The sequence below is a fragment of the Eleutherodactylus coqui genome, chromosome 9 (assembly GCF_035609145.1).
Source record: "Eleutherodactylus coqui strain aEleCoq1 chromosome 9, aEleCoq1.hap1, whole genome shotgun sequence".
NCBI lineage: Eukaryota > Metazoa > Chordata > Amphibia > Anura > Eleutherodactylidae > Eleutherodactylus > Eleutherodactylus coqui.
In genome coordinates, this window is record NC_089845.1 from 78538922 (window position 1) to 78556540 (window position 17619).

Here is a 17619-nt window from a genome sequence, read left to right on the forward strand (position 1 = left end):
GGTACGTCTTCGCGCTCCCGAAATGAGCCCCCCTCTCATGGGCTTCTTGAGCGGCAGCTGGTCCCAGTGACATAGGGATGACAACCTGTTGCCGGTGCTGCAGCTCTGACTGTACGTATATGGTCCGGCACAGGAGCCCCTGGTTAATACTCAGCTTATCCCATTGTCTCAGCAACTTCTGACCTTCCTGCGTCAGACTGGCCCGCTCATCCGGGCGAGGCCAAACCTTAGTTCGGACCCACTCTCTCACTTTCCATAGGTCCGAGCAGCTACTTTGGACTCGTTCCCAATCTCCCAACGTCTTCCCCAACACCATCGGCATCCCTGAAGCCACCCCACTTGAATGTGTCAGATTCTGGAATGGTGGTACTCTGCCGAGGTGTGGAATTTCAGTGTCTTCTAAATCCTCTTCTCCCCTCTTGGTCGGCGACCCCACTGGAACTCGGGAGAGGGCATCGGCGTTGCCGTTCTCCCTCCCTGACCGGAACTGGATGCGGTATCGATACTTGGAAAGGCGGGCCATCCATCGCTGCTCAAGGGCGCCTAGCTTAGCGTTCTCCAAGTGCGCTAGCGGGTTATTGTCCGTCATCACAGTCACTTCTGCACCCGTCAGATACTCTGCAAACTTCTCAGTCATGGCCCAGACCAGCGCCAAAAGCTCCAACCTAAAGGAGCTATAGTTGTCAGGGTTGCGCTCCGACTCCCTTAACGACCTACTGCCATAGGCAATGAACCTCTCACGCCCGTCTTGAACTTGAGATAACACAGCTCCAAGACCATGCAAACTTCCATCCGTGTACAGCAAGAACGGGCTATCAAACTGTGCATAGGCCAGGATTGGGGCGCTGGTCAGAGTTCTTTTCAATGCCTCGAAGGCTTCTTGCTGTCGTGGCCCCCACTCAATGGGGCGATTCCTGGGCCCTCCAGTTGTGCCTCTCAGCAGCTCGTTTAGTGGACCGGCCAGATGAGAGAACTTGGGTATAAATCTCCTGTAATAACCGGCCAGGCCTAGAAACGCTTGTACTTCCCGTAGGGTCCTTGGCTGGGGCCACTTTTGCACGGCCTCCACCTTGCTAGGGGCCGGTTGTACCCCTTCTGGAGTGACCACATGTCCCAGGAACTCTATGCGCTGTTGAAGCAGTTGACACTTTTTGGGCTTGATTTTCAGACCATGATCTTGTAGTCGTCCCAGGACCTGCCGCAGTTTTTTAAGATGATCTTCGAATGAAGTCCCAAACACCACAATGTCATCCAGATATATCAATACTGATTCAAAGTTTAGGTCGCCCAGACAGTGCTCCATCAACCGCTGAAACGTCCCTGGAGCATTGGTCAGTCCGAACGGCATCCTATTGAACTCATATAGTCCCATGGGCAAGATAAAGGCTGTCTTTGCCTTGTCTTTTTCAGCTACTGGCACTTGCCAATATCCACTAGCCAGGTCGAGCGTGGAAAAGTACTTAGCTTGACCCAAGGAGGATAGTGACTCTTCGATCCGTGGAAGAGGATAAGCATCCCGGATGGTTTGGGCATTCAATTTCCGATAATCTACACAGAACCGAAGACTTCCGTCTTTCTTTCGCACCAGGACCACAGGAGCAGCCCATGGGCTTTTACTTTCCTGTATCACCCGGTTTTCCAGCATGCTGGCCACCATATTTTTCACCTCTTGATACATCTTGGGTGGGATTTGCCTGTACCGTTCTCGAACTGGCGCAGCGTCGCGGGTAGGGATTTCATGCTCGATAGCGGTGGCACACCCGAAGTCTTCATCATGCCTTGAGAACGCTTCCTGGTATTCCCATAGCGTGTCTTCCAGAAGCTTTTGTTGCCCCGGGGTCAAAGAGCGGGGGTCCACTCCCATCAGAGACATGATCACTCGACCGTTCCACTCAGCTGTTGGGGCCTGTTCTTGCTGGACCTTCACAGCAAAGGTCCAAGCCGACCTCCCATCTGGCTGTAGCGTGAAGCTCCTCCGGTGAATGACAGCGCCCTCGGGCACATGAACTTCAGCCAGCAGGGTATTCCCAGGAACGATCGACTCACTGTCCCAGACATTGAGGCAGCGTATAGGCACGCACCCATCTTTCACGGTGACGAGTGCTCGGGCTACCAGTGGGCGGTTCTGCAGTTCTCCCCGTGGAGCAGGTTCGATCAGGACCTCCAGTCCATTCAGTGGCCGCCCAGCTCCCACTGGAAGCATCAAAATTTTCTCCTGGCGTGGTGGAATCTTCACTGGAGCTCTCAGCGGTACTCTCACATGCCCAATAGGACACCCTGACATGAGGCTCTTCTGTAAACTGCAGCTCCTCACCATCTGCTGTAGGACCTTTTGAGTTGGCCGGTGCGTGGTGGTCCGCTGCCAGTATTTAGGCCCTTCCTTGGCATAGAGGTGATGATCGAGGTCTCTCAGCACGTTCATGCCCAGCGTTACATCGAGTCACTTTCGGGACAGATGATCTACCAGCACGATCCCCTTTTTGCCAATGTCCTGCCCAAACAGCCGGATTCGCATCCAGACGATCCCTTGTACATCCATTGCACCATTATTGGCAGCTGTCAACCGGATAACACTTCCATCTTCCGGTTCCATCATATGCCCGAAGTGTCTCTCGAAAAACTCCAACGGCATCAGGGTGCATTCCGATCCGGTATCCACTAGGCAGTGTACCTTTTGGCCCTCCAGCTCAGCTTCCATAATGGGACTGCTAGCATAGAGATCGCGTTCATTGCGTAGTGGGCTTAGCTCTGAGGGAACTGCCGCAGGATGCCCTGTTACTGCGGCAGTCGGAAGTTTAAAGCCAGCTCAGGTTCCGTCTGTTGGTGGCACTCTCGAGCGATATGGCCATACCGTCGGCAGCTCCAGCAAAGAGGTCCCCTTGATCCCCGCACCCCGGATGGGTCTGGATTAATGGATCCTCGCCCCCGGAACACTCTCTGTGGAGGTGGGTAGGACGATGGGGTCAATCCCGGGGCCCTGGATGAGTCCGCCTTCATCTGGGACACTTCCAGGCAGAGGTCTCTCATTTCTGCTCGTAGGGCCTGGACCACATCCTTCAAGGACTCGGAGTCTTCAAGACCTCCCCGGGCCCCTGTCACTTGGGTGCTACTCACTGCCTGCACACTTACAGCCGTGGGCTCTTCTTCTCTCTCTACAGCAGCCCGGTAAACATTATAAAATGTCAGGTCAGCATCTGCCCGGGTCATCTCTTGCAGTTTATCCTGTAAAAATCTATTGGATAGTCCTAGAATAAATTGGTCTCGTAGTAGCCGGTCCACTTCCTTGAAAGCTCCCATGGCCCCTGAATCCCGTCGTTGCACTTCATTCAACACTTCCTGTAGGGTGTTAGAGTATTGTATCAACGTTTCACCCTCTCGCTGGGACCGGTTGAAGAAGCTGCTGCGCAACTGCGCTACCCTGGTTCGCCCTCCCTGTGCCCCCTCCAGCAGGGAGAATATTTTCTCCAAAGTGTCTCTTTCTGACTCGGGCCGTACCATCACGGTCCGTCTAGCGTCGCCTTCCAGGGCTCCCAATGCTATCTCTGCACGCAGCGCAGGTATCAAATTACTCAATTTAACTATACTTTGTACCCTTTCGGTCCAGTCCTGCAACCCCATATTTTTACCGTTAAACTTTCGCAAGTGCTGCATTAGTGCTCCAGCCGATAAGTACCCTACTTGGGCTGGCGTGACAGGTACTGGGGCTAGGAAATCTTGTTGCGCCGGGGCACCCTGGGCCGCTGGCGCTAGGGGAATGTTTCCCGCCACGTCTCCGTCCATGACGATCGCTGTATCCTGCCAAACTACGCCAAGTGAAAGCCGCCGACCGGGGTGGGCTTTCCAGAATACAGCGAAGTCCTGAACAAAAGACGCGACTCAAAACCAATCCGTAGCAATGAGATTTTACTTAATTTGGCAGAACCCTTAACCAACCCGAACTCCCCCAGAAAGTTACATACACTCAGCGGGGAAGCTGAGACTCTTGTGCCATGCAGCGCTGTGCTCTATAATGTGCGCCTTCAATATCCTCCAAGCTTTTGCCTAGCCGCAGGCCGTCTCTAACCAGCCGCTATTACCTTCTACAACCTGGAAGTAGGAACAATCAGTGAGGATGCTAGGGAAGCACCGGCGGCACAGCACAAGAGCTTACAATCTTATCAACACACCCGTATTCTCCCCTTACACAACACCACTCAACAGATATAACAATATATATATAGCTCACTAGTCAAGGCAAAGTACAGTTGCGTAACGTGTGACTTGTAGATATCCTTAGACAGCTCTACGAGTATAGAGTTCTCTGTGTGTTAGGACTATGTCGGACAGCTCAGTCCCCAGCAGTGCGGCCGGCGGCCATCAGTATGCCTAACTAACTAACTAACTGCCGGCCTTGTTATTAGTCTCAGTCAGATTGGCGGTGCGTGCACGGTTACACCAGAGGCCTTAGTTCTCTGGCTGACCCGGGTCTGGTGGGTACCTTTAGACTTTGTCCGGAACGCAGGAATAGGATTTCATCCAAGAACCATATGAACTCACTGACGCCGCTACTTCTGAGCCCGGTCTGTAATGACCATCTTCTCCGTTAAGATGGTAGTCTGACAAACTCTGGAACAGTCTCTAATGCAGCTCCCCTCACGGAAGCTCCGGTCCTCGTTGGGGTCCTTTTTCCGGTGGATCGCAGTGTCTGTCTCGCTAGCTGCAGTCCTCACCAGCTCATCTCATCTCGCTCACACGCATCTAACCGCTTTTTCTGCTCCTCTCTATGGTCATGATGCACTTCTTTTTTCTCTGTCCCAGTCCAGAGCACAGTGACCTCTTGTGGTCAAAAAACAAAATGACAGTTACAACAGAAACGGACATTCCCAGCAGGAGGACTGTTTCACCATCTTACATGTGCGCAGAACACGCTCATGGGAACGCTACCATTGAAATCAATGGGTTCTATTCTCTGTGTTTAGCGTGCATATATTTTACACGCACGAAAACCTGTGCAAATGCCATTGTGTGATGAAGCCCTAATACATACTAAAAAGTTGGAGTTTACTAATGCAAAGCATAGTACAAGCATAACTTTTTTAAACGTCAGACTGGACAGAAGTGACAATGATAAAGCTGTCATCTGCATTCAGCGGTTTTCGTGGCTAATTTTCACAGAATATTTCCAGGCATTTTCTCTTTGCGCAGGACAACATGATTAATAGAAGTGGGTTTTCTTACAAAAGGCAATTTTATGGACTGACATTTTAATTTTTTCTGAAAAGATAACGGCTAAATAAACATTCTATGTTGCTAATTAAAAACAATTATTGTTGGACTGTGCAGAACAGAAGCCTTCAGGACGGAAGCTCCAGTGAGGTCTCATTACTGACCATATTATGAATAACAAGTAGGCACCACCATCAAGGTGATTGTCTTTAGAGATGACAGACACGTCACTTATGTGCTGGTTGCTATCATTCACTTCAAGCGGAAGCAAAGGGATCTGGCTTTTTCCATTGCTTTGTTTTGTAGGCAGTCATCATATCAATCTTTAATATTTGTTCTAGTATCATATATTACATACAAACAATTATCGTTCCCTGTCTACAAAGGGTCGTTTCACACGTGCGGAATATTTCTGCAGAACACACACTAACGTATTTCGCTGCGTAAAACAAATTGCCGGAAAAAACGTGACCATCCGAAGCATTGGATTTTAATGGGTTCATTCAGATTAACCTTTTTATTTTGCCGCTTAAAATCTTCGCACCTGGAAAAATAGCACATGCGCAACCGCTTTCGTTGGCTGGTTTTATACACAGCATGAAAAGATAGGTTTTGCCTTAGCTTTTGACGTGACAGGCAGCGAGCTCCCATAGACTTCTATGGAAGCTGGAAAAAAGGGAGGGAAGGGGAGGGAGTTATCCTGTTACAAAAGAAGACAGCTCAACCTAATTAAACATTATTGGTCATTCCGGGGATTTTACAGCAATCGTTGGTTTTCATCTCTTCTGCATGTTTTTTTGCATATACGCAGCAGTGCCCCGTGTGAATGGCTGGAATTACACGATTAAAGATCAGGACTCAATCACGTCAATTCTTCAATGATGTGCTTATACAGTGCGTATGGGCGAATGTAAAAACACATATGGTCGTGTGAAGAAGGGCCTAAAGGCATAACGTAATCTGCCACTGCAGACTTCCTCCCCATAATTTCAATGCACACATATGCTTTGGTGCAAAATTTTTTACATTTGTAGGTCGCTATCTGCATTTGTGGAAGGTCGCTAAACAGCACAAGGACCCCATGGGCACATAAGTTTACCACTGCCCTGTGAAGAAAATAACACACTTCTGCTGTCTACTTCATTGCATGTAAAAGGCCGTTACAGGAAGACTGTTAGGAGAATTTAGCTTCGGAAACAATACCAATGTCCTCCAACACACTTCCCATGTGTGTGAGTTGTACCCGAGAGGCTTGGACGCAATTCATATGGGACAGCACACAGACACCTGTCCATATGCTGTCCAATTTATAGACAGGCAGCACAATAAAGTGCATTAACGTGTCCTATTTCTCATCCAGGATACGGACAAGAATAGGACATGCAATTCGTTTTTTCACATGGACGTTGCAGGAAAAATGTCAGCGCACATGTCCTCACAGCGCTATAATGGGGCTGTGTGCTGTCCATTGGACAGCACACGGCCCCAAGTACTCTAACCCTAGGTGGACCTGTTGGCCTAACCCTAGGTGGACTCTAATAAGAGGAAAGGAAGCATACCTTCACATAAGGGTTATGCTACTGCCGTTCCATAACTATCAGCACTTTTCAGCCATGCACTGGATGCTAATGGGATTGTTCTCAACAAGAGAAATTGCTGAGAAGTTGCTGAGAAGAATCACATTTTGCTCTTCTGGCTAAAGGTCCATTTTTACATAGAGATGATCGCTTAGAAACTCAGAAACTGATGTTTTGAGCGATCATTTTGCATAGGTACTAATGGGCTAAATCAGCCATTTAGTACTTCATTGCATGTATTTAGAGAACATCAGGTGGTCTGTTCTCTAAATACATCGCTATTGTTCTCCAGGGGGACAGTGGCTGTTAACAGCTGTTAAAGAATATCAGCTGTTATCAGCGCTGCCTGCAGAGAACAGGGCATGTGGTCCATCTTATCTTATCATCCTGAGGGACAAGGATTTCATGCGGATCTGAAGTCAGTGATGGACGAAAAGTGCCCGGTAAGTGCACGATGGGTGCACATCTACACACAACGATGATCGCTCAAAAGATGGCTTTTGAGCGAATTTTGAGCGATCATCGCTGTGTGTAAATGGGCCTTAACACAATACCAAACTTTTTTCTTTTTACCTGTATGCTAATTACAGGATGCAATAGAAAAGAAGTGGAGAGTAATGAGAAAAGGGAGCCAGGATGCAAGTGGCCAACCCATCGGACAGTCTGCAAATAATGGGGGTATACAGCAGCAGAGGGGAAAGATGTAGATGGGATTGGTAGTTTTTCAGCATGTGCTGAAACTGCAGGTCCGACCTCATAACTGGAACATGATGTGTGGCATTGCATTGAGTGACTGACACAAAATGCAACTTTTTCAAGAGGGAACGACTGATATTAGAGATTTGAAAAGGTGCCTGAAAATGATTTCGGTGATCTAATTTTTTTTTTGGCCCCCCGATAACCCTTTAATGATAAAATAACTATGCATCAAATGTGTGGTCTCGATTTTAACAGTAGAGAGAAATAAAAAACTTGTTGCCCACAGACTTTCAAAGTGTCAACAAAAACATGTTGGATGGGAGTAAAGATGCTTCTCTGATTTTTGTCAACACAGTCATTTAAAAAGGGAGCCTCCCCTCTGCTACAAAATGACAATATATTCCCACAGATCCTGCAGCACCTCACTGGAGCGCGGCAGGCATCCTCGTTTTCTGTGGGTAACTTCTTCGAACAGCCTTGTTTGTCTTACTGTTGAGAACCCCAACTAATCAACATGCCACAATAGTAGAAAATAACCTATTATCTACTAATTAAATCATCTGGGTAGATTAAAAGGGTGTTCCCATCTCCGTCAAACATGGCCAAAATGGGAGCACCACTCTGCACAGGGTGGCTGTGAGGATGGAACGTGGCTGGGGTATACTGTTTCCATAACTCCTATAGAAGTCAATGGCAGTTAAGTAAACAGCATATCATAGGGAGCTACGTTATGTCCATAACTTGCAAGTTATAAAAACAGCACAGCGAAACCCGCTCAGATGTTCGCATAATTCCTGCTGGATTCTAGAGGAGTTACAGATACCTCAAAGCCTGCTTGGCTATTTTCATACTCTCAAACCACCCCCATCCCGGCCACCTCATCTGGGTCATGGGTGGTGGGTGCCACAACTAGAGATAAGTATGGATCCCATCTCTCGACTCAAGCCTATCTGACTCTTATGGCATATCCTCTGCATTTGCCATTAAAGTCTGAAATAGATATACACCTTTAAAAACAACAACAAAAAAAACTATGTGTGTTAATTCTCCTGTCTGCCAAAATTCTCCACAACAAATGAGTGCCCAAATTTGAAAAAGCACTTGCAAATCGAATTTTCAAAGTATTGATCATTATGTATTTAGACATGAAGACTCCGAATAGTAATTCATATTTCCCTATCTATTACTGTTTACTTATCTCCTGACTACATACTTACAGAATCACTCAGGAGTTTCTTAATAATGCATGCTTCATACACGCGTCCAATATTGAGTTTGAAATGAAAGAACAATTGTGCCATCTAGTGTTCAGATGTGTAAAGACACGATTAATTCGAATTTAGCAAAATACATAAACTAAGGGCTTATTCACACGGGCGTAAGTGCATTTCGATCACTCAAATACACCATGTGTTTGTGCGACCGAAATGCACTTATGCCTGCGTATTACACCCACTCCAGTGTGTATTTGTATGCGTTAATACACTATGTAAAATATGCACAAAATCACAAAGCCCATTCTCATGCCTCTTCTGACCTATAGCCTATGCTGGAGACCTGCCCTCTTGTTAGCAGCTGGGCTAAAGTGGTCTGTGCTCTACAAGGATGAACAGTGGAGCATGGAACTAATGGCTCTCAAACTCTGCCGCAGTTCTAAACTTCATAAAGAGGCAGCTAAAGTTGAAAGTGGTGCTTGGCACTGATGACTGATCTACTTGAGACCCATCAGCAATCGATCTGTCACCAGCCCTGAGACTAATTAGACAGTCATCTGTAGCTAGACAGATATACACTCTTTGTAAAACAAAAGCACCTAGAAGAAGTTGTTGTTTTGTTGCAAAACTTGGCATGCAGTTACATCTCAGGTAGATATAGATATGCAAATAATTAGAGTTGTTGCGTGATTTGATGAATGGTCTTGTCACCGGAGGCCCTAAAAGTGGTTCCCCACTTGACCTAAAAAAGGCTCTCAGAGGTCACTTGTGTGTAGTGGACCTTTTGTTCTGCTTGTGTAGAACTTGTTGACCACTAGACGCCTATAAGATGCAAGAGATTTCACCCAGTTAACAGAGTTCGAGAGGGGCGCATTATTGGACTAATGAGAAGCTCGATGGTCATATCGATGGATTGCTGCCACCTGGGCTATTCTGACCAGACTGTTAGGTGTTGGGAACAGTGGATAGACGAGGGCACGCACACACTAGACAGCTAGGCTTAGGACACCTTCAACAGACCACCAGTAGAAAGAGGATCATCTGATCGTCCAACAAGCACAAACAGCTCCAATTGTTTCAATGTCTGCCATCCAGAGACAAGTGGCACCATCATTACAGTCCCCTGTGTCTGTTGGAACCATTTCCAGGCGCTAGGCTGAAGGATATTTGTGTGTGAGGGGACAAAGCCTTAGATCCACATAATCTTCATAAAAAGTATCTTAAAAGGAAACAAAACTTGCGCCATGAAGTGGGTTATACTAAAATGAAACGATAAAAAATAAATATGTAGAAAAGAACACAAAAATCATATTGGTGAGAATAGTACTAATAATAAGATGGTAGATGGAAATAAGAGGACCTGGAGATTCGGGAGGCCTGGTACTACTGTGCGTATAGAGACTGTAAAAGATCTGAAATTGTATTATATTATAAAATAAAATATGGGAACATATATGTGAATAAAAGAGATAAAAGGAACCTATAAAAGTGACTAAAATGATAAATTAAAATGCCTGATTGATATCATAAATGAATGAGAAAAATGGACTGCTATGGAGTTGAACTGGGTTGTCTTCAGTGGCGAATCCAGGTTTAGTTTTGGCACTGACGAAAACCGTGTTCATGTCTGGAGATCTATGGGTGAGCGCCTCAATCCTGCCTTTGCTGTGTAGCTGCACACTTTCCCCTGCTGGTGTGAAAATCATCAAAACATAAGACAGTCGGTCACCCCTAGTAGTGGTATGAAGGACAATGACAGCTCACAACATTGTCACACTTCCGTGGCCTGTCCCATTGTCATATTTATCACCAATAGAACATTTATGGGACCATCTGGGATGCCAACTTTGACAGCCTACGAGTTTCCACGATGTAGAGCCTCAGTTACAGCAAATGTGGACTAACATAGCACAGGATATCATACAGAACCTGTGTGCCTCCATGCCCCTCCATATCACATCTTGTATCCAAACTAGAGGCAGTACAACAGGGTACTAGAGCCTCCATGCCTACCCGTATCACATATTGTATCCAAGCTAGAGGTGGTACAACAGGGTACTAGAGCCTCCATCCCTGCTCATATCACATCTTGTATCCACACTAGAGGCGGTACAACAGGGTACTAGAGCCTCCATGTCCACCCGTATCACATCTCGTATCCAAGCTAGAGGTGGTACAACAGGGTACTAGAGCCTCCATGCCTCCCCGTATCACATCTCGTATCCAAGCTAGAGGCGGTACAACAGGGTACTAGAGCCTCCATGCCTACTCATATCACATCTTGTAGACACGCTAGAGGCGGTACAACAGGGTACTAGAGCCTCCATGTCCACCCGTATCACATCTCGTATCCAAGCTAGAGGCGGTACAACAGGGTACTAGAGCCTCCATGCCTCCCTGTATCACATCTCGTATCCAAGCTAGAGGCGGTACAACAGGGTACTAGAGCCTCCATGCCTGCTCATATCACATCTTGTATCCACGCTAGAGGTGGTACAACAAGGTGCTAGAGCCTCCATGCCTACTCATATCACATCTTGTATCCACACTAGAGGCAGTACAACAGGGTACTAGAGCCTCCATGTCCACCCGTATCACATCTCGTATCCAAGCTAGAGGCGGTACAACAGGGTACTAGAGCCTCCATGCCTCCCTGTATCACATCTTGTATCCAAGCTAGAGGCGGTACAACAGGGTACTAGAGCCTCCATGGCTGCTCATATCACATCTTGTATCCACGCTAGAGGTGGTACAACAAGGTGCTAGAGCCTCCATGCCTACTCATATCACATCTTGTATCCACACTAGAGGCAGTACAACAGGGTACTAGAGCCTCCATGTTCACCTGTATCACATCTCGTATCCAAGCTAGAGGTGGTACAACAGGGTACTAGAGCCTCCATGACCACCCGTATCACATCTCGTATCCAAGCTAGAGGTGGTACAACAGGGTACTAGAGCCTCCATGCCTCCCCGTATCACATCTCGTATCCAAGCTAGAGGCGGTACAACAGGGTACTAGAGCCTTCATGCCTGCTCATATCACATCTTGTATCCACGCTAGAGGTGGTACAACAAGGTGCTAGAGCCTCCATGCCTACTCATATCACATCTTGTATCCACACTAGAGGCAGTACAACAGGGTACTAGAGCCTCCATGTTCACCTGTATCATATCTCGTATCCAAGCTAGAGGTGGTACAACAGGGTACTAGAGCCTCCATGACCACCCGTATCACATCTCGTATCCAAGCTAGAGGTGGTACAACAGGGTACTAGAGCCTCCATGCCTCCCCGTATCACATCTCGTATCCAAGCTAGAGGCGGTACAACAGGGTACTAGAGCCTTCATGCCTGCTCATATCACATCTTGTATCCACGCTAGAGGTGGTACAACAAGGTGCTAGAGCCTCCATGCCTACTCATATCACATCTTGTATCCACACTAGAGGCAGTACAACAGGGTACTAGAGCCTCCATGTTCACCTGTATCATATCTCGTATCCAAGCTAGAGGTGGTACAACAGGGTACTAGAGCCTCCATGACCACCCGTATCACATCTCGTATCCAAGCTAGAGGCGGTACAACAGGGTACTAGAGCCTCCATGCCTGCTCATATCACATCTTGTATCCACGCTAGAGGCGGTACAACAGGGTACTGGAGCCTCTTTTCAAAGGGTCAGTTTTCCACAATAAAGGATCCTCTTGCTCTGATATTGTGATCACTAACTTATAACAACCTTACAATCACACAGAGAAAGTTTCATTCCATTCTGACAACTCCCTCTAGGGGAGGGATTTTTTTTACAATGAGTGTATATCAAAATAGTAGGTATTCAAGGATTAAAATAAAAGCCATACAGAAAATGCTGAAAATTTGTCTGCATAAATTTGAGAAAAAAGGAAACCTGCACCCAAAAAGCCTTTTACCATGTGGTATATATGTTTTTTATGATAAACAATGCATTTGTATAGGTATATATTTGCATATACCTGTCTATGTATTTGGCGCACCATTCCAAGAGGCACTGATAAATGTGAATAGTGAACATATTGTGATTTAAGCCTAATTCTCTCCCTGCCGTATAGGAGCTCAGCTTATCTGTTAAGAGATATGTCTGCTGACAAGCTTCCAATCTGTTTCCAGTATGGCCAGGCTCACACAAGCGTATTCCGACAATGAAATTGCATACTGGCTGCGTGCCGCTCATCGCCCTGTAATATCTTGGCATGTATACTTGTGTAATACGCGTCAAGATAGGACATGCTGCGGTTTGTCTTGCACACATATTTCGTGCAAGTCATGTGAGTGGCAACATGGCCACCTATGTTAGATTCGTACAGCATATTATGTGTGCAACACCTACGAACGGAATACGCTGTACCGACACGCTCGTGTGAGGCGGGTCTAGCAACCAGCAGACTTATGAATGTAGCAGTAGATTACCACATTCACTGGCAAGTGCAAGATGAGTTCATATAGTAAAACTATCTTTCTGGATATTTTCCCCACATTCACTATGTGTCATATATAATAAATCCCAATATAAAATCGGAATATTTGAAAACCCACATGAATAGTGAGGTATACCATGTATTTATGAAAAGGAATGTATTCTGTGAAATTTATCGAAAACTGGTCAAAAACAAAATATATTGTAGTAAGATATTTATTAAGAACACATGTTTTAACCCTTTGCAATCCAATTTTGGATTCAGGGTTTTCTAGGGGGCTTTCTCTTTCTGCCATTATACAATGATGCCATCTGCTGGCTAGAGACAGTACTGCGGTATGAGACATGCTGGAGATGCCCCCGACAACAGAGCGGCCAGTAATCTACAGTAAGAATACCCTGCCGGATGTCTTCCAACATTGGAGCCATACAGCCGTCAATCACAATGTCTTTAGACGTCAGACAGTGGATTGGAAAGGGTTAATAAATTTGATGTGTCTTTGGTTGTCCATGCATCAGAAAATTGAAATCCAACCTGCTATGAGCGGGCATAGATTTGTGCTACAATTTACGCCAGTTTCTGTTATAAATGTTAGTAATTCACTCCATAAGAGGACTCTTCCTGCCTAATCCTCACCCACTTTTTAAAAGAGGCAACAGAAAAAAGTTGCAAATTATTGTGCTGCTTTGGCACATGCCATAATTGGTGACTATTTTGCACCTGAAAACTGGCAATATGTTTGCTTCTTTTATGTAAATGTTGTAGCAATTATGTTTTATATTCTTAATTACTTTCCTGGTGTGGCCATACTGAAGACGCGTTATGTTCCTGTATTAACTGTATAGACGGTGCAGCAGGGAGTGTGTGCTTTACGGCAACTGCATTGGATATGAGTTAATTGGTAGATAAATGTCATAGACTGTGTATATAGTGTTGCTACACTGCCTAATCTAGGCCTCCAGCATTACAGCAGAGCTGTCATTAAATACTTCACTCTATGCTCACTGTGTACACAGCAAAGCTAACAAGTGAGCTACAGAGCACAGGAAATGTCAGCTCATTGTACATGGGAAAACTAGAACAGTTTAAGTAAGGTGACCAGATTCTCCCAGGGTCAAAGCAGGACAGAGGGTGTGGTCAGGGGTGGGGCTTACTACAACATATGATTTTGCCTCCATCATTACAAAAAGTCCAGAGCCGTTTCAAAAAAAGTCAGGGAGCAAATTCCACAGAATTTCCTGCATCCAAAAAAAACTGCCAAAATTTGTACCATTGGTGCGGATTTTGACTGGAAATCAGCCACGTACCCGCAGCTAATTTTATACTATGTGGCGCTCACCTCCGTAGGCTTTCTGCTGTCAGCGCTCCTCAGGTTGTAGTGGCCTCACCTGACCAGCATCACCTGATCAGCACCGCTGCACCTAACCAGGCTGCTGGGAACCAGAAGCCGGGGAGCGCTGAAAGCAGGAAGCCTTTGGAGGAGGTGAGTATGAAATCAGCTGTGGATATGTGGCTGATTTCCAGTCAAAATCCGCACCAATGTTATGGATTTTGACTGATTTTGGATGCAGAATTTGCTGTGGAGATTTCTATTGCAGGTATTCCACAGCATTTTTGCCAGTATAAATATACAAGTCAGCTTGAGGTATGCTGCCACATGCAGATTGGCCTTAGTATTAGGGCTGTTTCAGACGACTGTATATCAGTTGCGTATTCACGCCGGCCGATATACGGTGTCTCTCTCTGCAGGAGGAAGAGGCTTGAAGAGCTGGAAGCAGTGCTCTGAGCTCCCGCCCCCTCTTTACCTCCTCGCCATCCCCTCTCCGCCCCCCTGCACTATTTGCAATGAGAGGAGGTGGGACGGGGACGGATCTAATTCACAGCACTTGGCCCCGCCCCCGTCCCACCACCTCTTATTGCAAATAGTGCAGAGGGACGGAGAGGGGGTGGAGAGGAGGCAGAGAGGGGGCGGGAGCTCAGAACACTGCTCCCGGCTCTTCCAGCCTCCTCCCCCTGCAGAGAGAGAGACGCCGTATATCGGCCGGCGTGAATACCCGGCCGATATACGGTCGTCTGAAATAGCCCTTAATAGTATCCCCAATATCGTCCCCAGTAGTAATAGTGACCCCCTATATCAGAGGGCAACCCCACGCCCCAAAAGCAGGAGAAAAGTGGGACAAGCATCCCGAAAGCGGGACAATAGGTTGTCCCACTTGGGGTGCTGGGGAAAGCGAGACACAGGGCCCCAAAGCGGGACTGTCCCACCTAAATCGGGATGTCTGGTCACCTTAGTTTAACTATATTACAAACTATATTTTAAAAACCTGAATATATAAAAATAATGCAATATTTAATGCAATACACTGGATTCAAATATATGTATACAAAGATACTAGTAATTATTGGAAATTATAGTACCAGTGTTTCTGGTGGCGCAATGCTCCACACAGCTGTGCTACATGGTACATCCATTATGATGCCCACTAGAGATGAGTGAACGTACTCATAATGAGTACTTACGCACCCGAGTACCGCCATTTTCGAGTACTTCAGTACTCGCGCGTAAAGATTCGGGGGGCGCCGGGGGGCGGGGAGAGGCGCGGCGGTGCGGGGGGTAGCAGCGGGGAACAGGGGGGAGCCCTCTCTCTCTCCCTCTCCCCCCCACTCCCCGCTGCAACCCCCCGCGCCGCCACAGCGCCCCCCGAATTTTTTCGCCCGAGTACGGAAGTACTCGAAAATCGCGGTATTCGGGTGAAAAAGGGGCGGGGCCGAGCACGTTCGCTCATCTCTAATGCCCACACATCACACACACAGCTCTACTACATCCATCCTGATTCCCACACATTACACACACAGAACATTACACACACAGCTGTACTACATCCTTCCTTATTTCCACACATGACACACACAGCTGTTCTACATCTATCCTGACCCCATACATTACACACACAGAACATTACACACACAGCTGTACTACATCCATGCTGACCTCACACATTACACACCGCTCTACTACATCCATCCAGACCCCACACATTACACACCCAGCTTTACTACATCCATCCTGTTCCCACACATTACATACACCGCACATTACACACACAGCTCTACTACTTGCATGCTGACCCCACACATTACACACACAGCTCTACTACATCCATCCTGACCCCAAACATTACACACACAGCACATTGCACACACAGCTTTACTGCATCCATCCTGATTCCCACACATTACTCACACAGCACATTACACAGCAGCTCTGCTACATGCATCCTGTTTCACACACATTACACACACAGCACACTACACACACCGCTCTACTACATGCCTCCTGATTCACACACATCACACACAGCTGTAGCACACCCATGCTGATTTCCAAACATTACCAGCTCAGCAGACTCCTGGATACAGTGATCAACCGCTGGTCATGTGATCTCTGACTCTACCCACACAGGTGATCACATGATGGTCACGCCATCACAAGCCCTGGTAACTGCTGTCGACTTATCCAGTATGCAGTACTTTCTACCAAACTGCAAAATGGCTCTTCCCACAGTAGTGACATCACCGCAGGTCCTTCAGCCCACCGGATCTCTGTGGCACAGGTAGGTCGATGTCTTCTGTCAGGAGCGCTGAATTGTGTCTGAGATAATAACGGCTTAGTTGTATTCTCATTTTGTTATTTTTGTCCTCCCCTTCCAAGAGTCCTAATTGTGTTGCAGTTTAGAAGCACTAAAAAAAAATCACACCTTCAAACGATGGGACATGTGAGTGCAAATACACCCATTCATGCAATTTTTCTACACGTCATGTGTGATTTTTTTAGTGGGTCTATTCATGCGCTAAAAAAAATCACTCATCTGCCTGAGACCTAAGGAGGTGATCCCACTAACATTTTGGTAAAACTCTGCGTGTGCCAGCGGTGAGCAAGCAAATTGCCATGTATGGCAGCTATTTTACACTACGCATGACAGCGTATCTCACATGCTGTCATGAACTGGTTTCTTAGTATCATTTTAACCCCTTAATGATATAGAACATAGGGTTTCATCCTGCACATTCAGGGTGTGTATGGAGGGAGATCACCCCACAGGCCTATACAATGCAGGCACTAACTGTTTCTTACAGCCAACACCTAACGGTAACAGCTCCGATAAGCCGCACGGCTCATCAGAGCTATAAACCCTTTAAATGCCGCCATCAATTCTGACAATGGCATTTAAATCCCCTGGCTGCTGTTCCAGGATCCTGTACTGCCCCCCGCTGTGGGGTGGCTTGATAGACTGCCTGCCCGATCACAGTATGATGTAATGCTATGGTATTACATCATACTGCAGGAGCTATCAAAGCATCGCAAATTGTTGTCCCCTCTAGGGACTAAGAAAAAAGCTAAAAATAGATTAACCCCTTAGTGACGAAGCCTGTTTGCGCCTTTGTGATGGAGCCACATTTTGGAAATC